This window comes from Heterodontus francisci, chromosome 12 (assembly GCF_036365525.1).
Source record: "Heterodontus francisci isolate sHetFra1 chromosome 12, sHetFra1.hap1, whole genome shotgun sequence".
Lineage (NCBI taxonomy): Eukaryota > Metazoa > Chordata > Chondrichthyes > Heterodontiformes > Heterodontidae > Heterodontus > Heterodontus francisci.
In genome coordinates this window covers 30,406,030-30,431,335 of record NC_090382.1, presented here as the reverse complement: position 1 = coordinate 30,431,335, position 25,306 = coordinate 30,406,030, and the positions used below count along the sequence as shown (strand labels likewise).

At 43.6% G+C, this 25,306-nt stretch overlaps 1 protein-coding gene across 2 annotated transcripts in view; it reads left to right on the top strand.

Annotated features, from left to right (window-relative positions):
- LOC137375798 (slit homolog 3 protein-like) overlaps positions 1-25,306 on the top strand; it is a 909,976-nt gene that overhangs the window by 749,890 nt on the left and 134,780 nt on the right. The window lies entirely within an intron of this gene.

Genomic DNA, 25,306 nt, shown 5'->3' with positions numbered 1-25,306 from the left:
GTTCTCATTCCCTGATCAGTGTGTTCTCATTCCCTGATCAGTGTGTTCTCATTCACTGCTCTGTGTGTTCTCATTCAGTACTGAGTCTGCTCTTATTCCCTGCTCAGTGTGTTCTCATTCACTGCTCAGTGTGTTCTCATTCACTGCTCAGTGTGTTCTCATTCACTAATGAGTCTGTTCTTATTCCCAGCTCAGTGTGTTCTCATTCCCTTATCATGTGTTTTCATTCACTGCTCAGTGTGTTCTCATTCATTGCTCAGTGTGTTCTCATTCACTACTGAGTCTGTTCTTATTCCCTGCTCAGTGTGTTCTTATTCCCTGCTCAGTGTGTTCTCATTCCCTGATCAGTGTGTTCTCATTCACTGCTCAGTGTGTTCTCATTCACTGCTCAGTGTGTTCTCATTCCCTGATCAGTGTGTTCTCATTCCCTGATCAGTGTGTTCTCATTCCCTGATCAGTGTGTTCTCATTCCCTGATCAGTGTGTTCTCATTCCCTGATCAGTGTGTTCTCATTCACTGCTCAGTGTGTTCTCATTCCCTGATCAGTGTGTTCTCATTCACTGCTCAGTGTGCTCTCATTCCCTGATCAGTGTGTTCTCATTCCCTGATCAGTGTGTTCTTCATTCACTGCTCAGTGTGTTCTCATTCCCTGATCAGTGTGTTCTCATTCCCTGATCAGTGTGTTCTCATTCCCTGATCAGTGTGTTCTCGTTCCCTGCTCAGTGTGTTCTCATTCACTGCTCAGTGTGTTCTCATTCCCTGATCAGTGTGTTCTCATTCCCTGATCAGTGTGTTCTCATTCACTGCTCAGTGTGTTCTCATTCACTGCTCAGTGTGTTCTCATTCCCTGCTCAGTGTGTTCTCATTCCCTGATCAGTGTGTTCTCATTCACTGCTCAGTGCGTTGTCATTCCCTGATCAGTGTGTTCTCATTCCCTGATCAGTGTGTTCTCATTCCCTGCTCAGTGTTTTCTCATTCCCTGATCAGTGTGTTCTCATTCACTGCTCAGTGCGTTGTCATTCCCTGCTCAGTGTGCTCTCATTCCCTGATCAGTGTGTTCTCATTCCCTGATCAGTGTGTTCTCATTCACTGCTCAGTGTGCTCTCATTCCCTGCTCAGTGTGCTCTCATTCCCTGATCAGTGTGTTCTCATTCCCTGATCAGTGTGTTCTCATTCACTGCTCAGTGTGCTCTCATTCCCTGCTCAGTGTGTTCTCATTCCCTGATCAGTGTGTTCTCATTCCCTGCTCAGTGTGCTCTCATTCCCTGCTCAGTGTGTTCTCATTCCCTGCTCAGTGTGTTCTCATTCACTGCTCAGTGTGTTCTCATTTATTTATTTATTTCGAGATGCAGCACTGAAACAGGCCCTTCGTCCCACCGATTCTGAGCCGACCATCAACCACCCATTTATGCTAATCCTACACTAATCCCATATTGCACCCACATCCCCATCTGTCCCTATATTTCCGTGCCACCTACCTATACTACAGGCAATTTATAATGGCGTATTTACCTATCACCTTCTCACTGTGCCCTCATTCACTGCTCAGTGTGCTCTCATTCCCTGCTCAGTGTCCTCTCATTCACTGCTCAGTGTTTTCTCATTCACTGCTCAGTGTCCTCTCATTCACTGCTCAGTGTGTTCTCATTCACTGCTCGGTGTGTTCTCATTCATGGCTCGGTGTATTCTCATTCATTGCTCAGTGTGTTCTTAATCCCTGCTCAGTGTGTTCTCATTCATTGCTCGGTGTGTTCTCATTCCCTGCTCAGTGTGTTCTCATTCACTGCTCAGTGTCTTCTTATTCACTGCTCAGTGTGTTCTCGTTCCCTGCTCAGTGTCTTCTCGTTCTCATTCCCTGCTCGGTGTGTTGTCATTCCCTGCTCAGTGTGTTCTCATTCACTGCTTAGTGTGTTCTCATTCACTGCTCGGTGTGTTCTCGTTCCCTGCTCAGTGTGTTCTCATTCACTGCTCAGTGTGCTCTCATTCCCTGCTCAGTGTGTTCTCATTGCCTGCTCAGTGTGTTCTCATTCTCTGCTCAGTGTGTTCTCATTCTCTGCTCAGTGTGTTCTCATTCACTGCTCAGTGTGTTCTCATTCACTGCTCTGTGTGTTTTCATTCCCTGCTCTGTGTGTTCTCATTCCCTGCTCAGTGTGTTCTCATTCCCTGCTCAGTGTGTTCTCATTCACTGCTCAGTGTGCTCTCATTCCCTGCTCAGTGTGTTCTCATTCCCTGCTCTGTGTGTTCTCATTCCCTGCTCAGTGTGTTCTCATTCCCTGCTCTGTGTTCTCATTCCCTGCTCAGTGTGTTCTCATTCACTGCTCTGTGTGCTCTCATTCCCTGCTCAGTGTGCTCTCATTCCCTGCTCAGTGTGTTCTCGTTCACTGCTCAGTGTGTTCTCATTCACTGCTCTGTGTGTTCTCATTCCCTGCTCTGTGTGTTCTCATTCCCTGCTCAGTGTGTTCTCATTCACTGCTCTGTGTGCTCTCATTCCCTGCTCAGAGATCTCATTCACTGCTCAGTGTGCTCTCATTCACTGCTCAGTGTGTTCTCATTCACTGCTCTGTGTGCTCTCATTCCCTGCTCAGTATGTTCTCATTCACTGCTCAGTGTGCTCTCATTCCCTGCTCAGTGTGCTCTCATTCCCTGCTCAGTGTGTTCTCATTCACTGCTCTGTGTGTTCTCGTTCCCTGCTCAGTGTGTTCTCATTTCCCTGATCAGTGTGTTCTCATTCCCTGCTCAGTCTGTTCTCATTCCCTGCTCAGTGTGTTCTCATTCCCTGATCAGTGTGTTCTCATTCCCTGCTCTGTGTTCTCATTCCCTACTGAGTCTGTTCTCATTCCCTGATCAGTGTGTTCTCATTCCCTGATCAGTGTGTTCTCATTCCCTGATCAGTGTATTCTCATCACTGCTCAGTGTGTTCTCATTCACTGCTCAGAGTTCTCATTCCCTGCTCAGTGTTCTCATTCCCTACTGAGTCTGTTCTCATTCCCTGATCAGTGTGTTCTCATTTCCTGCTCATTGTCCTGTCATTCTCTGCTCAGTGTGTCCTCGCTCTCTGCTCGGTGTGTCCTCACTCTCTGCTCGGTGTGTCCTCACTCTCTGCTCGGTGTGTCCTCCCTCTCTGCTGGGAGTGTCCTCGCTCTCTTCTCGGTGTGTCCTCGCTCTCTTCTCGGTGTGTCCTCACTCTCGGCTCGGTGTGTCCTCGATCTCTGCTCGGTGTCCTCACTCTTTGCTCAGTGTGTTCTCATTCCCTGCTCATGGTGTTCTCATTCCCTGCTCGTTGTCCTCTCATTCTCTGCTCGGTGTGTCCTCGCTCTCTGCTCGGTGTGTCCTCGCTCTCTGCTCGGTGTGTCCTCGCTCTCTGCCCGTTGTGCCCTCGCTCTCTGCTCGGTGTGTCCTCGATCTCTGCTCGGTGTGTCCTCGATCTCTGCTCGGTGTGTCCTCATTCCCTGCTCAGTGTGTTCTCATTCCCTGTTCATGGTGTTCTCGTTCTCTGCTCGGTGTGTCCTCGCTCTCGGCTCGGTGTGTCCTCGCTCTCTGCTCGGTGTGTCCTCGCTCTCTGCTCGGTGTGTCCTCGCTCTCTGCTCGGTGTGTCCTCGCTCTCGGCTCGGTGTGTCCTCGATCTCTGCTCGGTGTGTCCTCACTCTCTGCTCACTGTGTCCTCACTCTCTGCTCAGTGTGTTCTCATTCCCTGCTCATTGTCCTCTCATTCTCTGCTCGGTGTGTCCTCCCTCTCTGCTCGGTGTGTCCTCGCTCTCTTCTCGGTGTGTCCTCGCTCTCTTCTCGGTGTGTCCTCACTCTCGGCTCGGTGTGTCCTCGATCTCTGCTCGGTGTGTCCTCACTCTCTGCTCAGTGTGTTCTCATTCCCTGCTCATGGTGTTCTCATTCCCTGCTCGTTGTCCTCTCATTCTCTGCTCGGTGTGTCCTCGCTCTCTGCTCGGTGTGTCCTCGCTCTCTGCTCGGTGTGTCCTCGCTCTCTGCTCGGTGTGTCCTCGCTCTCTGCTCGGTGTGTCCTCGCTCTCTGCTCGGTGTGTCCTCGCTCTCTGCCCGGTGTGTCCGCGCTCTCGGCTCGGTGTGTCCTCAATCTCTGCTCGGTGTGTCCTCATTCCATGCTCAGTGTGTTCTCATTCCCTGCTCAGTGTGTTCTCATTCCCTGCTCTGTGTGTCCTCATTCCCTGCTCAGTGTGTTCTCATTCCCTGCTCTGTGTGTCCTCATTCCCTGCTCACTGTGCTCTCATTCCCTGCTCAGAGTTCTCGTTCCCTGCTCTGTGTTATCATTCCCTACTGAGTCTGTTCTTATTCCCTGCTCAGTGTGTTCTCATTCCCTGCTCAGTGTGTTCTCATTCCCTGCTCTGTGTGTCCTCATTCCCTGCTCAGTGTGTTCTCATTCCCTGCTCTGTGTGTCCTCATTCCCTGCTCACTGTGCTCTCATTCCCTGCTCAGAGTTCTCGTTCCCTGCTCTGTGTTCTCATTCCCTACTGAGTCTGTTCTCATTGCCTGCTCAGTGTGTTATTTATTTATTTCGAGATTCAGCACTAAAACAGGCCCTTCGGCCCACCGAGTCTGCGCCGAACATCAACAACCCATTTATGCGAATCCTACACTAATCCCATATTCCTCCCACATCCCCACCTGTCCCTATATTTCCCTACCAACTACCTATACTAGAGGCAATTTATAATGGCCAATTTACCTATCACCTGCTCACTGTGCCCTCATTCATTGCTCAGTGTCCTCTCATTCACTGCTCAGTGTGTTCTCATTCACGGCTCATTGTGTTCTCATTCACTGCTCAGTGTGTTCTCATTCCCTGCTCAGTGTGTTCTCATTCCCTGCTCAGTGTGTTCTCATTCACTGCTCAGTGTGTTCTCATTCACGGCTCATTGTGTTCTCATTCACTGCTCAGTGTGTTCTCATTCCCTGCTCAGTGTGTTCTCATTCACTGCTCAGTGTGTTTTCACTCATTGTTCAGTGTGTTTTCACTCATTGCTCAGTGTGTTTTCACTCATTGTTCAGTGTGTTTTCACTCATTGCTCAGTGTGTTTTCACTCATTGTTCAGTGTGTTTTCAATCATTGCTCAGTGTGTTTTCACGCATTGTTCAGTGTGATTTCACTCACTGCTCAGTGTGATTTCATTCATTGCTCAGTGTGTTTTCACTCATTGTTCAGTGTGTTTTCACTCATTGCTCAGTGTGTTTTCACTCATTGCTCAGTGTGTTTTCACTCATTGCTCAGTGTGATTTCATTCATTGCTCAGTGTGATTTCATTCATTGCTCAGTGTGTTTTCACTCATTGCTCAGTGTGTTTTCACTCATTGCTCAGTGTGTTTTCACTCATTGCTCAGTGTGTTTTCACTCATTGCTCAGTGTGTTTTCACTCATTGCTCAGTGTGTTTTCACTCATTGCTCAGTGTGATTTCATTCATTGCTCAGTGTGATTTCATTCATTGCTCAGTGTGTTTTCACTCATTGCTCATTGTGCTCTCACTCATTGTTCAGTGTGTTCACACTCATTGCTCTGTGTGTTTTCACTCATTGCTCAGTGTGTTTTCACTCATTGCTCAGTGTGTTTTCTCTCATTGTTCAGTGTGTTCTCACTCATTGCTCAGTGTGTTCTCACTCATTGTTCAGTGTGTTCTCACTCATTGCTCTGTGTGTTTTCTCTCATTGCTCAGTGTGTTTTCACTCATTGCTCTGTGTGTTTTCACTCATTGTTCAGTGTGTTCTCACTCATTGCTCTGTGTGTTTTCACTCATTGCTCAGTGTGATTTCATTCATTGCTCAGTGTGATTTCATTCATTGCTCAGTGTGTTTTCACTCATTGCTCATTGTGCTCTCACTCATTGTTCAGTGTGTTCACACTCATTGCTCAGTGTGTTTTCTCTCATTGCTCAGTGTGTTTTCACTCATTGCTCAGTGTGTTTTCACTCATTGTTCAGTGTGTTCTCACTCATTGCTCTGTGTGTTTTCACTCATTGCTCTGTGTGTTTTCACTCATTGCTCAGTGTGTTTTCACTCATTGCTCAGTGTGTTTTCTCTCATTGTTCAGTGTGTTCTCACTCATTGCTCTGTGTGTCCTCATTCCCTGCTCGGTGTGTTCTCATTCCCTGCTCGGTGTGTCCTCGCTCTCTGCTCGGTGTGTCCTCGCTCTCTGCTCGGTGTGTCCTCGCTCTCGGCTCGGTGTGTCCTCGCTCTCGGCTCGGTGTGTCCTCGATCTCTGGTCGGTGTGTCCTCACTCTCTGCTCAGTGTTCTCATTCCCTGCTCTGTGTGTTCTCATTCCCTGCTCAGTGTGTTCTCATTCACTGCTCTGTGTGCTCTCATTCCCTGCTCAGTGTGCTCTCATTCCCTGCTCAGTGTGTTCTCATTCACTGCTCTGTGTGTTCTCATTCCCTGCTCTGTGTGTTCTCATTCCCTGCTCAGTGTGTTCTCATTCACTGCTCTGTGTGCTCTCATTCCCTGCTCAGACTTCTCATTCACTGCTCAGAGTTCTCATTCACTGCTCAGTGTGCTCTCATTCCCTGCTCAGTGTGTTCTCATTCACTGCTCTGTGTGCTCACATTCCCTGCTCAGTATGTTCTCATTCACTGCTCCGTGTGCTCACATTCCCTGCTCAGTGTGTTCTCATTCCCTGCTCAGTGTGTTCTCATTCACTGCTCTGTGTGTTCTCATTCACTGCTCAGTGTGTTGTCATTCCCTGCTCTGTGTGCTCTCATTCCCTGCTCAGTGTGCTCTCATTCCCTGCTCTGTGTGTTCTCATTCCCTGCTCAGTATGTTCTCATTCACTGCTCAGTGTGCTTTCACTCATTGCTCAGTGTGTTTTCACTCATTGCTCAGTGTGTTTTCACTCATTGCTCAGTGTGTTTTCACTCATTGCTCAGTGTGTTTTCACTCATTGCTCAGTGTGATTTCACTCATTGCTCAGTGTGTTTTCACTCATTGCTCAGTGTGTTTTCACTCACGGCTCAGTGTGTTTTCACTCATTGCTCAGTGTGTTTTCACTCATTGCTCAGTGTGTTTTCACTCATTGCTCAGTGTGATTTCACTCACGGCTCAGTGTGTTTTCACTCATTGTTCAGTGTGTTTTCACTCATTGCTCAGTGTGTTTTCTCTCATTGCTCAGTGTGTTTTCACTCATTGCTCAGTGTGTTTTCACTCATTGCTCAGTGTGTTTTCACTCATTGCTCAGTGTGTTTTCTCTCATTGCTCAGTGTGTTTTCTCTCATTGCTCAGTGTGTTTTCTCTCATTGCTCACTGCGTTTTCACTCATTGCTCAGTGTGTTTTCACTCATTGCTCAGTGTGTTTTCACTCATTGCTCAGTGTGTTTTCACTCATTGCTCAGTGTGTTTTCACTCATTGCTCAGTGTGTTTTCACTCATTGCTCAGTGTGTTTTCACTCATTGCTCAGTGTGTTTTCTCTCATTGCTCACTGCGTTTTCACTCATTGCTCAGTGTGTTCTCACTCATTCCTCAGTGTGTTTTCACTCATTGCTCAGTGTGTTTTCACTCATTGCTCAGTGTGTTTTCACTCATTGCTCAGTGTGTTCTCACTCATTGCTCAGTGTGTTTTCACTCATTGCTCAGTGTGTTTTCACTCATTGCTCAGTGTGTTTTCTCTCATTGCTCAGTGTGTTTTCACTCATTGCTCAGTGTGTTTTCTCTCATTGCTCTGTCTGTTTTTTCTCATTGCTCAGTGTGTTTTCACTCATTGCTCAGTGTGTTTTCACTCATTGCTCAGTGTGTTTTCACTCATTGCTCAGTGTGTTTTCTCTCATTGCTCAGTGTGTTTTCACTCATTGCTCAGTGTGTTTTCTCTCATTGCTCAGTGTGTTTTCACTCATTTCTCACTGCGTTTTCACACATTGCTCAGTGTGTTTTCTCTCATTGCTCAGTGTGTTTTCTCTCATTGCTCAGTGTGTTTTTACTCATTGCTCTCTGCGTTTTCACTCATTGCTCAGTGTGTTTTCACTCATTGCTCAGTGTGTTTTCACTCATTGCTCGCTGCGTTTTCACTCATTGCTCTGTGTGTTTTCACTCATTGCTCAGTGTGCTTGCACTCATTGCTCACTGCGTTTTCACTCATTGCTCAATGTATTTTCACTCATTGCTCAGTGTGTTTTCTCTCATTGCTCAGTGTGCTTTCACTCATTGCTCACTGCGTTTTCACTCATTGCTCACTGCGTTTTCACTCATTGCTCAGTGTGTTTTCACTCATTGCTAAGTGTGTTTTCACTCATTGCTCACTGCGTTTTCACTCATTGCTCAGTGTGTTTTCTCTCATTGCTCAGTGTGTTTTCACTCATTGCTCAGTGTGTTTTCACTCATTGCTCAGTGTGTTTTCACTCATTGCTCAGTGTGATTTCACTCACGGCTCAGTGTGTTTTCACTCATTGCTCAGTGTGTTTTCACTCATTGCACAGTGTGTTTTCACTCATTGCTCAGTGTGATTTCACTCACGGCTCAGTGTGCTTTCACTCATTGCTCAGTGTGTTTTCACTCATTGCTCAGTGTGTTTTCATTCATTGCTCAGTGTGATTTCACTCACGGCTCAGTGTGCTTTCACTCATTGCTCATTGTGTTCTCACTCATTGCTCAGTGTGATTTCACTCACGGCTCAATGTGTTTTCACTCATTGCTCAGTGTGTTTTCACTCATTGCTCATTGTGTTCTCACTCATTGTTCAGTGTGTTTTCACTCATTGCTCAGTGTGTTTTCACTCATTGCTCAGTGTGTTTTCACTCATTGCTCAGTGTGATTTCACTCACGGCTCAGTGTGCTTTCACTCATTGCTCATTGTGTTCTCACTCATTGCTCAGTGTGATTTCACTCACGGCTCAGTGTGTTTTCACTCATTGCTCAGTGTGTTTTCACTCATTGCTCATTGTGTTCTCACTCATTGTTCAGTGTGTTTTCACTCATTGCTCAGTGTGTTTTCACTCATTGTTCAGTGTGTTCTCACTCATTGCTCAGTGTGTTTTCACTCATTGTTCAGTGTGATTTCATTCATTGCTCAGTGTGTTTTCACTCATTGCTCAGTGTGTTTTCTCTCATTGCTCAGTGTGTTTTCACTCATTGCTCAGTGTGTTTTCACTCATTGCTCAGTGTGTTTTCACTCATTGCTCAGTGTGTTTTCTCTCATTGCTCTGTGTGTTTTCACTCATTGCTCAGTGTGTTTTCTCTCATTGCTCACTGCGTTTTCTCTCATTGCTCACTGCGTTTTCACTCATTGCTCACTGCGTTTTCACTCATTGCTCACTGCGTTTTCACTCATTGCTCACTGCGTTTTCACTCATTGCTCACTGCGTTTTCACTCATTGCTCAGTGTGTTTTCTCTCATTGCTCAGTGTGTTTTCACTCATTGCTCAGTGTGTTTTCTCTCATTGCTCTGTGTGTTTTCACTCATTGCTCAGTGTGTTTTCACTCATTGCTCAGTGTGATTTCACTCACGGCTCAGTGTGTTTTCACTCATTGTTCAGTGTGTTTTCACTCATTGCTCAGTGTGTTTTCTCTCATTGCTCAGTGTGTTTTCACTCATTGCTCAGTGTGTTTTCACTCATTGCTCAGTGTGTTTTCACTCATTGCTCAGTGTGTTTTCTCTCATTGCTCAGTGTGTTTTCTCTCATTGCTCAGTGTGTTTTCTCTCATTGCTCACTGCGTTTTCACTCATTGCTCAGTGTGTTTTCACTCATTGCTCAGTGTGTTTTCACTCATTGCTCAGTGTGTTTTCACTCATTGCTCAGTGTGTTTTCACTCATTGCTCAGTGTGTTTTCACTCATTGCTCAGTGTGTTTTCACTCATTGCTCAGTGTGTTTTCTCTCATTGCTCACTGCGTTTTCACTCATTGCTCAGTGTGTTCTCACTCATTCCTCAGTGTGTTTTCACTCATTGCTCAGTGTGTTTTCACTCATTGCTCAGTGTGTTTTCACTCATTGCTCAGTGTGTTCTCACTCATTGCTCAGTGTGTTTTCACTCATTGCTCAGTGTGTTTTCACTCATTGCTCAGTGTGTTTTCTCTCATTGCTCAGTGTGTTTTCACTCATTGCTCAGTGTGTTTTCTCTCATTGCTCTGTCTGTTTTTTCTCATTGCTCAGTGTGTTTTCACTCATTGCTCAGTGTGTTTTCACTCATTGCTCAGTGTGTTTTCACTCATTGCTCAGTGTGTTTTCTCTCATTGCTCAGTGTGTTTTCACTCATTGCTCAGTGTGTTTTCTCTCATTGCTCAGTGTGTTTTCACTCATTTCTCACTGCGTTTTCACACATTGCTCAGTGTGTTTTCTCTCATTGCTCAGTGTGTTTTCTCTCATTGCTCAGTGTGTTTTTACTCATTGCTCTCTGCGTTTTCACTCATTGCTCAGTGTGTTTTCACTCATTGCTCAGTGTGTTTTCACTCATTGCTCGCTGCGTTTTCACTCATTGCTCTGTGTGTTTTCACTCATTGCTCAGTGTGCTTGCACTCATTGCTCACTGCGTTTTCACTCATTGCTCAATGTATTTTCACTCATTGCTCAGTGTGTTTTCTCTCATTGCTCAGTGTGCTTTCACTCATTGCTCACTGCGTTTTCACTCATTGCTCACTGCGTTTTCACTCATTGCTCAGTGTGTTTTCACTCATTGCTAAGTGTGTTTTCACTCATTGCTCACTGCGTTTTCACTCATTGCTCAGTGTGTTTTCTCTCATTGCTCAGTGTGTTTTCACTCATTGCTCAGTGTGTTTTCACTCATTGCTCAGTGTGTTTTCACTCATTGCTCAGTGTGATTTCACTCACGGCTCAGTGTGTTTTCACTCATTGCTCAGTGTGTTTTCACTCATTGCACAGTGTGTTTTCACTCATTGCTCAGTGTGATTTCACTCACGGCTCAGTGTGCTTTCACTCATTGCTCAGTGTGTTTTCACTCATTGCTCAGTGTGTTTTCATTCATTGCTCAGTGTGATTTCACTCACGGCTCAGTGTGCTTTCACTCATTGCTCATTGTGTTCTCACTCATTGCTCAGTGTGATTTCACTCACGGCTCAATGTGTTTTCACTCATTGCTCAGTGTGTTTTCACTCATTGCTCATTGTGTTCTCACTCATTGTTCAGTGTGTTTTCACTCATTGCTCAGTGTGTTTTCACTCATTGCTCAGTGTGTTTTCACTCATTGCTCAGTGTGATTTCACTCACGGCTCAGTGTGCTTTCACTCATTGCTCATTGTGTTCTCACTCATTGCTCAGTGTGATTTCACTCACGGCTCAGTGTGTTTTCACTCATTGCTCAGTGTGTTTTCACTCATTGCTCATTGTGTTCTCACTCATTGTTCAGTGTGTTTTCACTCATTGCTCAGTGTGTTTTCACTCATTGTTCAGTGTGTTCTCACTCATTGCTCAGTGTGTTTTCACTCATTGTTCAGTGTGATTTCATTCATTGCTCAGTGTGTTTTCACTCATTGCTCAGTGTGTTTTCTCTCATTGCTCAGTGTGTTTTCACTCATTGCTCAGTGTGTTTTCACTCATTGCTCAGTGTGTTTTCACTCATTGCTCAGTGTGTTTTCTCTCATTGCTCTGTGTGTTTTCACTCATTGCTCAGTGTGTTTTCTCTCATTGCTCACTGCGTTTTCTCTCATTGCTCACTGCGTTTTCACTCATTGCTCACTGCGTTTTCACTCATTGCTCACTGCGTTTTCACTCATTGCTCACTGCGTTTTCACTCATTGCTCACTGCGTTTTCACTCATTGCTCAGTGTGTTTTCTCTCATTGCTCAGTGTGTTTTCACTCATTGCTCAGTGTGTTTTCTCTCATTGCTCTGTGTGTTTTCACTCATTGCTCACTGCGTTTTCACTCATTCTTCAGTGTGTTTTCACTCATTGCTCAGTGTGTTTTCACTCATTGCTCACTGCGTTTTCACTCATTGCTCAGTGTGTTTTCTCTCATTGCTCAGTGTGTTTTCACTCATTGCTCATTGTGTTTTCACTCATTGCTCACTGCGTTTTCACTCATTGCTCAGTGTGTTTTCTCTCATTGCTCACTGCGTTTTCACTCATTGCTCAGTGTGTTCTCACTCATTGCTCAGTGTGTTTTCTCTCATTGGTCAGTGTGTTTTCTCTCATTGGTCAGTGTGTTTTCACTCATTGCTCATTGTGTTTTCACTCATTGCTCACTGCGTTTTCACTCATTGCTCAGTGTGTTTTCTCTCATTGCTCAGTGTGTTTTCACTCATTGCTCATTGTGTTTTCACTCATTGCTCACTGCGTTTTCACTCATTGCTCAGTGTGTTTTCTCTCATTGCTCACTGCATTTTCACTCATTGCTCAGTGTGTTCTCACTCATTGCTCAGTGTGTTTTCACTCATTGCTCAGTGTGTTTTCACTCATTGCTCAGTGTGTTTTCTCTCATTGCTCTGTGTGTTTTCTCTCATTGCTCAGTGTGCTTTCACTCATTGCTCACTGCGTTTTCACTCATTGCTCAGTGTGTTTTCACTCATTGCTCAGTGTGTTTTCACTCATTGCTCAGTGTGTTTTCACTCATTGCTCAGTGTGTTTTCACTCATTGCTCAGTGTGATTTCACTCACGGCTCAGTGTGCTTTCACTCATTGCTCATTGTGTTCTCACTCATTGCTCAGTGTGATTTCACTCACGGCTCAGTGTGTTTTCACTCATTGCTCAGTGTGTTTTCACTCATTGCTCATTGTGTTCTCACTCATTGTTCAGTGTGTTTTCACTTATTGCTCAGTGTGTTTTCACTCATTGTTCAGTGTGTTCTCACTCATTGCTCAGTGTGTTTTCACTCATTGCTCAGTGTGTTTTCTCTCATTGCTCAGTGTGTTTTCACTCATTGCTCAGTGTGTTTTCACTCATTGCTCAGTGTGTTTTCTCTCATTGCTCAGTGTGTTTTCACTCATTGCTCACTGCGTTTTCACTCATTGCTCAGTGTGTTTTCTCTCATTGCTCAGTGTGTTTTCACTCATTGCTCACTGCGTTTTCACTCATTGCTCACTGCGTTTTCACTCATTGCTCAGTGTGTTTTCTCTCATTGCTCAGTGTGTTTTCACTCATTGCTCAGTGTGTTTTCACTCATTGCTCACTGCGTTTTCACTCATTCTTCAGTGTGTTTTCACTCATTGCTCAGTGTGTTTTCACTCATTGCTCACTGCGTTTTCACTCATTGCTCAGTGTGTTTTCTCTCATTGCTCAGTGTGTTTTCACTCATTGCTCATTGTGTTTTCACTCATTGCTCACTGCGTTTTCACTCATTGCTCAGTGTGTTTTCTCTCATTGCTCACTGCGTTTTCACTCATTGCTCAGTGTGTTCTCACTCATTGCTCAGTGTGTTTTCACTCATTGCTCAGTGTGTTTTCTCTCATTGCTCAGTGTGTTTTCACTCATTGCTCATTGTGTTTTCACTCATTGCTCACTGCGTTTTCACTCATTGCTCAGTGTGTTTTCTCTCATTGCTCAGTGTGTTTTCACTCATTGCTCATTGTGTTTTCACTCATTGCTCACTGCGTTTTCACTCATTGCTCAGTGTGTTTTCTCTCATTGCTCACTGCGTTTTCACTCATTGCTCAGTGTGTTCTCACTCATTGCTCAGTGTGTTTTCACTCATTGCTCAGTGTGTTTTCACTCATTGCTCAGTGTGTTTTCTCTCATTGCTCAGTGTGTTTTCACTCATTGCTCAGTGTGTTTTCACTCATTGCTCAGTGTTTTTTCTCTCATTGCTCAGTGAGTTTTCACTCATTGCTCAGTGTGTTTTCTCTCATTGCTCAGTGTGTTTTCACTCATTGCTCAGTGTGTTTTCTCTCATTGCTCACTGCGTTTTCACTCATTGCTCAGTGTGTTTTCTCTCATTGCTCAGTGTGTTTTCACTCATTGCTCAGTGCGTTTTCACTCATTGCTCACTGCGTTTTCACTCATTGCTCAGTGTGTTTTCTCTCATTGCTCAGTGTGTTTTTACTCATTGCTCAGTGTGTTTTCTCTCATTGCTCAGTGTGTTTTCACTCATTGCTCAGTGTGTTTTCACTCATTGCTCAGTGTGTTTTCACTCATTGCTCAGTGTGTTTTCTCTCATTGCTCAGTGTGCTTTCTCCCATTGCTTAGTGTGTTTTCTCTCATTGCTCAGTGTGTTTTCAATCATTGCTCAGTGTGTTTTCACTCATTGCTCAGTGTGCTTTCTCCCATTGCTCAGTGTGTTTTCTCTCATTGCTCAGTGTGTTTTCACTCATTGCTCAGTGTGTTTTCACTCATTGCTCAGTGTGTTTTCAGTCATTGCTCAGTGTCTTTTCTGTCATTGCTCAGTGTGTTTTCACTCATTGCTCAGTGTGTTTTCACTCATTGCTCAGTGTGCTTTCTCCCATTGCTCTGTGTGTTTTCACTCATTGCTCACTGCGTTTTCACTCATTGCTCAGTGTGTTTTCTCTCATTGCTCAGTGTGTTTTCGCTCATTGCTCAGTGTGTTTTCTCTCATTGCTCAGTGTGTTTTCACTCATTGCTCAGTGTGTTTTCTCTCATTGCTCTGTGTGTTTTCTCTCATTGCTCAGTGTGTTTTCTCTCATTGCTCAGTGTGCTTTCACTCATTGCTCACTGCGTTTTCACTCATTGCTCAGTGTGTTTTCTCTCATTGCTCAGTGTGTTTTCACTCATTGCTCAGTGTGTTTTCACTCATTGCTCAGTGTGTTTTCATTCATTGCTCAGTGTGATTTCACTCACGGCTCAGTGTGCTTTCACTCATTGCTCATTGTGTTCTCACTCATTGCTCAGTGTGATTTCACTCACGGCTCAGTGTGTTTTCACTCATTGCTCAGTGTGTTTTCACTCATTGCTCATTGTGTTCTCACTCATTGTTCAGTGTGTTTTCACTCATTGCTCAGTGTGTTTTCACTCATTGCTCAGTGTGTTTTCACTCATTGCTCAGTGTGATTTCACTCACGGCTCAGTGTGCTTTCACTCATTGCTCATTGTGTTCTCACTCATTGCTCAGTGTGATTTCACTCACGGCTCAGTGTGTTTTCACTCATTGCTCAGTGTGTTTTCACTCATTGCTCATTGTGTTCTCACTCATTGTTAAGTGTGTTTTCACTCATTGCTCAGTGTGTTTTCACTCATTGTTCAGTGTGTTCTCACTCATTGCTCAGTGTGTTTTCACTCATTGTTCAGTGTGATTTCATTCATTGCTCAGTGTGTTTTCACTCATTGCTCAGTGTGTTTTCTCTCATTGCTCAGTGTGTTTTCACTCATTGCTCACTGCGTTTTCACTCATTGCTCAGTGTGTTTTCTCTCATTGCTCAGTGTGTTTTCACTCATTGCTCACTGCGTATTCACTCATTGCTCACTGCGTTTTCACTCATTGCTCAGTGTGTTTTCTCTCATTGCTCAGTGTGTTTTCACTCATTGCTCAGTGTGTTTTCTCTCATTGCTCTGTGTGTTTTCACTCATTGCTCACTGCGTTTACACTCATTCTTCAGTGTGTTTTCACTCATTGCTCAGTGTGTTTTCACTCATTGCTCACTGCGTTTTCACTCATTGCTCAGTGTGTTTTCTCTCATTGCTCAGTGTGTTTTCACTCATTGCTCATTGTGTTTTCACTCATTGCTCACTGCGTTTTCACTCATTGCTCAGTGTGTTTTCTCTCATTGCTCACTGCGTTTTCACTCATTGCTCAGTGTGTTCTCACTCATTGCTCAGTGTGTTTTCACTCATTGCTCAGTGTGTTTTCTCTCATTGGTCAGTGTTTTCACTCATTGCTCATTGTGTTTTCACTCATTGCTCACTGCGTTTTCACTCATTGCTCAGTGTGTTTTCTCTCATTGCTCAGTGTGTTTTCACTCATTGCTCATTGTGTTTTCACTCATTGCTCACTGCGTTTTCACTCATTGCTCAGTGTGTTTTCTCTCATTGCTCACTGCGTTTTCACTCATTGCTCAGTGTGTTCTCACTCATTGCTCAGTGAGTTTTCACTCATTGCTCAGTGTGTTTTCACTCATTGCTCAGTGTGTTTTCTCTCATTGCTCAGTGTGTTTTCACTCATTGCTCAGTGTGTTTTCACTCATTGCTCAGTGTTTTTTCTCTCATTGCTCAGTGAGTTTTCACTCATTGCTCAGTGTGTTTTCTCTCATTGCTCAGTGTGTTTTCACTCATTGCTCACTGCGTTTTCACTCATTGCTCACTGCGTTTTCACTCATTGCTCAGTGTGTTTTCTCTCATTGCTCAGTGTGTTTTCACTCATTGCTCAGTGTGTATTCACTCATTGCTCAGTGTGTTTTCACTCATTGCTCAGTGTGTTTTCTCTCATTGCTCAGTGTGCTTTCTCCCATTGCTCAGTGTGTTTTCTCTCATTGCTCTGTGTGTTTTCACTCATTGCTCAGTGTGTTTTCTCTCATTGCTCAGTGTGTTTTCACTCATTGCTCAGTGTGCTTTCTCCCATTGCTTAGTGTGTTTTCTCACATTGCTCAGTGTGTTTTCAATCATTGCTCAGTGTGTTTTCACTCATTGCTCAGTGTGCTTTCTCCCATTGCTCAGTGTGTTTTCTCTCATTGCTCAGTGTGTTTTCACTCATTGCTCAGTGTGTTTTCACTCATTGCTCAGTGTGTTTTCACTCATTGCTCAGTGTCTTTTCTCTCATTGCTCTGTGTGTTTTCACTCATTGCTCAGTGTGTTTTCACTCATTGCTCAGTGTGCTTTCTCCCATTGCTCTGTGTGTTTTCACTCATTGCTCACTGCGTTTTCACTCATTGCTCAGTGTGTTTTCTCTGCTCAGTGTGTTTTCGCTCATTGCTCAGTGTGTTTTCACTCATTGCTCACTGCGTTTTCACTCATTGCTCAGTGTGTTTTCTCTCATTGCTCAGTGTGTTCTCACTCATTGCTCAGTGTGTTTTCACTCATTGCTCAGTGTGTTTTCACTCATTGCTCAGTGTGTTTTCTCTCATTGCTCAGTGTGTTTTCACTCATTGCTCAGTGTGTTTTCTCTCAATGCTCAGTGTGTTTTCACTCATTGCTCAGTGTGTTTTCACTCATTGCTCAGTGTGTTTTCACTCATTGCTCAGTGTGTTTTCTCTCATTGCTCAGTGTGTTTTCATTCATTGCTCAGTGTGTTTTCACTCATTGTGCAGTGTGTTCTCACTCATTGCTCAGTGTGTTTTCACTCATTGTTCAGTGTGATTTCATTCATTGCTCAGTGTGTTTTCACTCATTGCTCAGTGTGTTTTCACTCATTGCTCAGTGTGTTTTCACTCATTGCTCAGTGTGTTTTCACTCATTGCTCAGTGTCTTTTCTCTCATTGCTCTGTGTGTTTTCACTCATTGCTCAGTGTGTTTTCACTCATTGCTCAGTGTGCTTTCTCCCATTGCTCTGTGTGTTTTCACTCATTGCTCACTGCGTTTTCACTCATTGCTCAGTGTGTTTTCTCTCATTGCTCAGTGTGTTTTCGCTCATTGCTCAGTGTGTTTTCACTCATTGCTCACTGCGTTTTCACTCATTGCTCAGTGTGTTTTCTCTCATTGCTCAGTGTGTTCTCACTCATTGCTCAGTGTGTTTTCACTCATTGCTCAGTGTGTTTTCACTCATTGCTCAGTGTGTTTTCTCTCATTGCTCAGTGTGTTTTCACTCATTGCTCAGTGTGTTTTCTCTCATTGCTCAGTGTGTTTTCACTCATTGCTCAGTGTGTTTTCACTCATTGCTCAGTGTGTTTTCACTCATTGCTCAGTGTGTTTTCTCTCATTGCTCAGTGTGTTTTCATTCATTGCTCAGTGTGTTTTCACTCATTGTGCAGTGTGTTCTCACTCATTGCTCAGTGTGTTTTCACTCATTGTTCAGTGTGATTTCATTCATTGCTCAGTGTGTTTTCACTCATTGCTCAGTGTGTTTTCACTCATTGCTCAGTGTGTTTTCACTCATTGCTCAGTGTGTTTTCACTCATTGCTCAGTGTGTTTTCTCTCATTGCTCAGTGTGTTTTCACTCATTGCTCAGTGTGTTTTCACTCATTGCTCAGTGTGTTTTCTCTCATTGCTCAGTGTGTTTTCACTCATTGCTCACTGCGTTTTCACTCATTGCTCAGTGTGTTTTCTCTCATTGCTCAGTGTGTTTTCACTCATTGCTCACTGCGTATTCACTCATTGCTCACTGCGTTTTCACTCATTGCTCAGTGTGTTTTCTCTCATTGCTCAGTGTGTTTTCACTCATTGCTCAGTGTGTTTTCTCTCATTGCTCAGTGTGTTTTCTCTCATTGCTCAGTGTGTTTTCACTCATTGCTCACTGCGTTTTCACTCATTCTTCAGTGTGTTTTCACTCATTGCTCAGTGTGTTTTCACTCATTGCTCACTGCGTTTTCACTCATTGCTCAGTGTGTTTTCTCTCATTGCTCAGTGTGTTTTCACTCATTGCTCATTGTGTTTTCACTCATTGCTCAGTGTGTTTTCTCTCATTGCTCACTGCGTTTTCACTCATTGCTCAGTGTGTTCTCACTTATTGCTCAGTGTGTTTTCACTCATTGCTCAGTGTGTTTTCTCTCATTGCTCAGTGTGTTTTCACTCATTGCTCATTGTGTTTTCACTCATTGCTCACTGCGTTTTCACTCATTGCTCAGTGTGTTTTCTCTCATTGCTCAGTGTGTTTTCACTCATTGCTCATTGTGTTTTCACTCATTGCTCACTGCGTTTTCACTCATTGCTCAGTGTGTTTTCTCCCATTGCTCACTGCGTTTTCACTCATTGCTCAGTGTGTTCTCACTCATTGCTCAGTGTGTTTTCACTCATTGCTCAGTGTGTTTTCACTCATTGCTCAGTGTGTTTTCACTCATTGCTCAGTGTTTTTTCTCTCATTGCTCAGTGAGTTTTCACTCATTGCTCAGTGTGTTTTCTCTCATTGCTCAGTGTGTTTTCACTCATTGCTCAGTGTGTTTTCTCTCATTGCTCAGTGTGTTTTCACTCATTGCTCATTGTGTTTTCACTCATTGCTCACTGCGTTTTCACTCATTGCTCAGTGTGTTTTCTCTCATTGCTCACTGCGTTTTCACTCATTGCTCAGTGTGTTCTCACTCATTGCTCAGTGTGTTTTCACTCATTGCTCAGTGTGTTTTCTCTCATTGGTCAGTGTGTTTTCACTCATTGCTCATTGTGTTTTCACTCATTGCTCACTGCGTTTTCACTCATTGCTCAGTGTGTTTTCTCTCATTGCTCAGTGTGTTTTCACTCATTGCTCATTGTGTTTTCACTCATTGCTCACTGCGTTTTCACTCATTGCTCAGTGTGTTTTCTCTCATTGCTCACTGCGTTTTCACTCATTGCTCAGTGTGTTCTCACTCATTGCTCAGTGTGTTTTCACTCATTGCTCAGTGTGTTTTCACTCATTGCTCAGTGTGTTTTCTCTCATTGCTCAGTGTGTTTTCACTCATTGCTCAGTGTGTTTTCACTCATTGCTCAGTGTTTTTTCTCTCATTGCTCAGTGAGTTTTCACTCATTGCTCAGTGTGTTTTCTCTCATTGCTCAGTGTGTTTTCACTCATTGCTCACTGCGTTTTCACTCATTGCTCACTGCGTTTTCACTCATTGCTCAGTGTGTTTTCTCTCATTGCTCAGTGTGTTTTCACTCATTGCTCAGTGTGTATTCACTCATTGCTCAGTGTGTTTTCACTCATTGCTCAGTGTGTTTTCTCTCATTGCTCAGTGTGCTTTCTCCCATTGCTCAGTGTGTTTTCTCTCATTGCTCTGTGTGTTTTCACTCATTGCTCAGTGTGTTTTCTCTCATTGCTCAGTGTGTTTTCACTCATTGCTCAGTGTGCTTTCTCCCATTGCTTAGTGTGTTTTCTCACATTGCTCAGTGTGTTTTCAATCATTGCTCAGTGTGTTTTCACTCATTGCTCAGTGTGCTTTCTCCCATTGCTCAGTGTGTTTTCTCTCATTGCTCAGTGTGTTTTCACTCATTGCTCAGTGTGTTTTCACTCATTGCTCAGTGTGTTTTCACTCATTGCTCAGTGTCTTTTCTCTCATTGCTCTGTGTGTTTTCACTCATTGCTCAGTGTGTTTTCACTCATTGCTCAGTGTGCTTTCTCCCATTGCTCTGTGTGTTTTCACTCATTGCTCACTGCGTTTTCACTCATTGCTCAGTGTGTTTTCTCTCATTGCTCAGTGTGTTTTCGCTCATTGCTCAGTGTGTTTTCACTCATTGCTCACTGCGTTTTCACTCATTGCTCAGTGTGTTTTCTCTCATTGCTCAGTGTGTTCTCACTCATTGCTCAGTGTGTTTTCTCTCATTGCTCAGTGTGTTTTCACTCATTGCTCAGTGTGTTTTCTCTCATTGCTCAGTGTGTTTTCTCTCATTGCTCAGTGTGTTTTCACTCATTGCTCAGTGTGTTTTCACTCATTGCTCAGTGTGTTTTCACTCATTGCTCAGTGTGTTTTCTCTCATTGCTCAGTGTGTTTTCATTCATTGCTCAGTGTGTTTTCACTCATTGTGCAGTGTGTTCTCACTCATTGCTCAGTGTGTTTTCACTCATTGTTCAGTGTGATTTCATTCATTGCTCAGTGTGTTTTCACTCATTGCTCAGTGTGTTTTCTCTCATTGCTCAGTGTGTTTTCACTCATTGCTCAGTGTGTTTTCACTCATTGCTCAGTGTGTTTTCTCTCATTGCTCAGTGTGTTTTCACTCATTGCTCACTGCGTTTTCACTCATTGCTCAGTGTGTTTTCTCTCATTGCTCAGTGTGTTTTCACTCATTGCTCACTGCGTATTCACTCATTGCTCACTGCGTTTTCACTCATTGCTCAGTGTGTTTTCTCTCATTGCTCAGTGTGTTTTCACTCATTGCTCAGTGTGTTTTCTCTCATTGCTCAGTGTGTTTTCTCTCATTGCTCAGTGTGTTTTCACTCATTGCTCACTGCGTTTTCACTCATTCTTCAGTGTGTTTTCACTCATTGCTCAGTGTGTTTTCACTCATTGCTCACTGCGTTTTCACTCATTGCTCAGTGTGTTTTCTCTCATTGCTCAGTGTGTTTTCACTCATTGCTCATTGTGTTTTCACTCATTGCTCAGTGTGTTTTCTCTCATTGCTCACTGCGTTTTCACTCATTGCTCAGTGTGTTCTCACTTATTGCTCAGTGTGTTTTCACTCATTGCTCAGTGTGTTTTCTCTCATTGCTCAGTGTGTTTTCACTCATTGCTCATTGTGTTTTCACTCATTGCTCACTGCGTTTTCACTCATTGCTCAGTGTGTTTTCTCTCATTGCTCAGTGTGTTTTCACTCATTGCTCATTGTGTTTTCACTCATTGCTCACTGCGTTTTCACTCATTGCTCAGTGTGTTTTCTCCCATTGCTCACTGCGTTTTCACTCATTGCTCAGTGTGTTCTCACTCATTGCTCAGTGTGTTTTCACTCATTGCTCAGTGTGTTTTCACTCATTGCTCAGTGTGTTTTCACTCATTGCTCAGTGTTTTTTCTCTCATTGCTCAGTGAGTTTTCACTCATTGCTCAGTGTGTTTTCTCTCATTGCTCAGTGTGTTTTCACTCATTGCTCAGTGTGTTTTCTCTCATTGCTCAGTGTGTTTTCACTCATTGCTCATTGTGTTTTCACTCATTGCTCACTGCGTTTTCACTCATTGCTCAGTGTGTTTTCTCTCATTGCTCACTGCGTTTTCACTCATTGCTCAGTGTGTTCTCACTCATTGCTCAGTGTGTTTTCACTCATTGCTCAGTGTGTTTTCTCTCATTGGTCAGTGTGTTTTCACTCATAGCTCATTGTGTTTTCACTCATTGCTCACTGCGTTTTCACTCATTGCTCAGTGTGTTTTCTCTCATTGCTCAGTGTGTTTTCACTCATTGCTCATTGTGTTTTCACTCATTGCTCACTGCGTTTTCACTCATTGCTCAGTGTGTTTTCTCTCATTGCTCACTGCGTTTTCACTCATTGCTCAGTGTGTTCTCACTCATTGCTCAGTGTGTTTTCACTCATTGCTCAGTGTGTTTTCACTCATTGCTCAGTGTGTTTTCTCTCATTGCTCAGTGTGTTTTCACTCATTGCTCAGTGTGTTTTCACTCATTGCTCAGTGTTTTTTCTCTCATTGCTCAGTGAGTTTTCACTCATTGCTCAGTGTGTTTTCTCTCATTGCTCAGTGTGTTTTCACTCATTGCTCACTGCGTTTTCACTCATTGCTCACTGCGTTTTCACTCATTGCTCAGTGTGTTTTCTCTCATTGCTCAGTGTGTTTTCACTCATTGCTCAGTGTGTATTCACTCATTGCTCAGTGTGTTTTCACTCATTGCTCAGTGTGTTTTCTCTCATTGCTCAGTGTGCTTTCTCCCATTGCTCAGTGTGTTTTCTCTCATTGCTCTGTGTGTTTTCACTCATTGCTCAGTGTGTTTTCTCTCATTGCTCAGTGTGTTTTCACTCATTGCTCAGTGTGCTTTCTCCCATTGCTTAGTGTGTTTTCTCACATTGCTCAGTGTGTTTTCAATCATTGCTCAGTGTGTTTTCACTCATTGCTCAGTGTGCTTTCTCCCATTGCTCAGTGTGTTTTCTCTCATTGCTCAGTGTGTTTTCACTCATTGCTCAGTGTGTTTTCACTCATTGCTCAGTGTGTTTTCACTCATTGCTCAGTGTCTTTTCTCTCATTGCTCTGTGTGTTTTCACTCATTGCTCAGTGTGTTTTCACTCATTGCTCAGTGTGCTTTCTCCCATTGCTCTGTGTGTTTTCACTCATTGCTCACTGCGTTTTCACTCATTGCTCAGTGTGTTTTCTCTCATTGCTCAGTGTGTTTTCGCTCATTGCTCAGTGTGTTTTCACTCATTGCTCACTGCGTTTTCACTCATTGCTCAGTGTGTTTTCTCTCATTGCTCAGTGTGTTCTCACTCATTGCTCAGTGTGTTTTCTCTCATTGCTCAGTGTGTTTTCACTCATTGCTCAGTGTGTTTTCTCTCATTGCTCAGTGTGTTTTCTCTCATTGCTCAGTGTGTTTTCACTCATTGCTCAGTGTGTTTTCACTCATTGCTCAGTGTGTTTTCACTCATTGCTCAGTGTGTTTTCTCTCATTGCTCAGTGTGTTTTCATTCATTGCTCAGTGTGTTTTCACTCATTGTGCAGTGTGTTCTCACTCATTGCTCAGTGTGTTTTCACTCATTGTTCAGTGTGTTTTCACTCATTGTTCAGTGTGATTTCATTCATTGCTCAGTGTGTTTTCACTCATTGCTCAGTGTGTTTTCTCTCATTGCTCAGTGTGTTTTCACTCATTGCTCAGTGTGTTTTCACTCATTGCTCAGTGTGTTTTCACTCATTGCTCAGTGTGTTTTCTCTCATTGCTCAGTGTGTTTTCACTCATTGCTCACTGCGTTTTCACTCATTGCTCAGTGTGTTTTCTCTCATTGCTCAGTGTGTTTTCACTCATTGCTCACTGCGTATTCACTCATTGCTCACTGCGTTTTCACTCATTGCTCAGTGTGTTTTCTCTCATTGCTCAGTGTGTTTTCACTCATTGCTCAGTGTGTTTTCTCTCATTGCTCTGTGTGTTTTCACTCATTGCTCACTGCGTTTTCACTCATTCTTCAGTGTGTTTTCACTCATTGCTCAGTGTGTTTTCACTCATTGCTCACTGCGTTTTCACTCATTGCTCAGTGTGTTTTCTCTCATTGCTCAGTGTGTTTTCACTCATTGCTCATTGTGTTTTCACTCATTGCTCAGTGTGTTTTCTCTCATTGCTCACTGCGTTTTCACTCATTGCTCAGTGTGTTCTCACTTATTGCTCAGTGTGTTTTCACTCATTGCTCAGTGTGTTTTCTCTCATTGCTCAGTGTGTTTTCACTCATTGCTCATTGTGTTTTCACTCATTGCTCACTGCGTTTTCACTCATTGCTCACTGTGTTTTCTCTCATTGCTCAGTGTGTTTTCACTCATTGCTCATTGTGTTTTCACTCATTGCTCACTGCGTTTTCACTCATTGCTCAGTGGGTTTTCTCTCATTGCTCACTGCGTTTTCACTCATTGCTCAGTGTGTTCTCACTCATTGCTCAGTGTGTTTTCACTCATTGCTCAGTGTGTTTTCACTCATTGCTCAGTGTGTTTTCTCTCATTGCTCAGTGTGTTTTCATTCATTGCTCAGTGTGTTTTCACTCATTGTGCAGTGTGTTCTCACTCATTGCTCAGTGTGTTTTCACTCATTGTTCAGTGTGATTTCATTCATTGCTCAGTGTGTTTTCACTCATTGCTCAGTGTGTTTTCTCTCATTGCTCAGTGTGTTTTCACTCATTGCTCAGTGTGTTTTCACTCATTGCTCAGTGTGTTTTCACTCATTGCTCAGTGTGTTTTCTCTCATTGCTCAGTGTGTTTTCACTCATTGCTCACTGCGTTTTCACTCATTGCTCAGTGTGTTTTCTCTCATTGCTCAGTGTGTTTTCACTCATTGCTCACTGCGTATTCACTCATTGCTCACTGCGTTTTCACTCATTGCTCAGTGTGTTTTCTCTCATTGCTCAGTGTGTTTTCACTCATTGCTCAGTGTGTTTTCTCTCATTGCTCTGTGTGTTTTCACTCATTGCTCACTGCGTTTTCACTCATTCTTCAGTGTGTTTTCACTCATTGCTCAGTGTGTTTTCACTCATTGCTCACTGCATTTTCACTCATTGCTCAGTGTGTTTTCTCTCATTGCTCAGTGTGTTTTCACTCATTGCTCATTGTGTTTTCACTCATTGCTCAGTGTGTTTTCTCTCATTGCTCACTGCGTTTTCACTCATTGCTCAGTGTGTTCTCACTTATTGCTCAGTGTGTTTTCACTCATTGCTCAGTGTGTTTTCTCTCATTGCTCAGTGTGTTTTCACTCATTGCTCATTGTGTTTTCACTCATTGCTCACTGCGTTTTCACTCATTGCTCACTGTGTTTTCTCTCATTGCTCAGTGTGTTTTCACTCATTGCTCATTGTGTTTTCACTCATTGCTCACTGCGTTTTCACTCATTGCTCAGTGGGTTTTCTCTCATTGCTCACTGCGTTTTCACTCATTGCTCAGTGTGTTCTCACTCATTGCTCAGTGTGTTTTCACTCATTGCTCAGTGTGTTTTCACTCATTGCTCAGTGTTTTTTCTCTCATTGCTCAGTGAGTTTTCACTCATTGCTCAGTGTGTTTTCTCTCATTGCTCAGTGTGTTTTCACTCATTGCTCACTGCGTTTTCACTCATTGCTCACTGCGTTTTCACTCATTGCTCAGTCTGTTTTCTCTCATTGCTCAGTGTGTTTTCACTCATTGCTCAGTGTGTATTCACTCATTGCTCAGTGTGTTTTCACTCATTGCTCAGTGTGTTTTCTCTCATTGCTCAGTGTGCTTTCTCCCATTGCTCAGTGTGTTTTCTCTCATTGC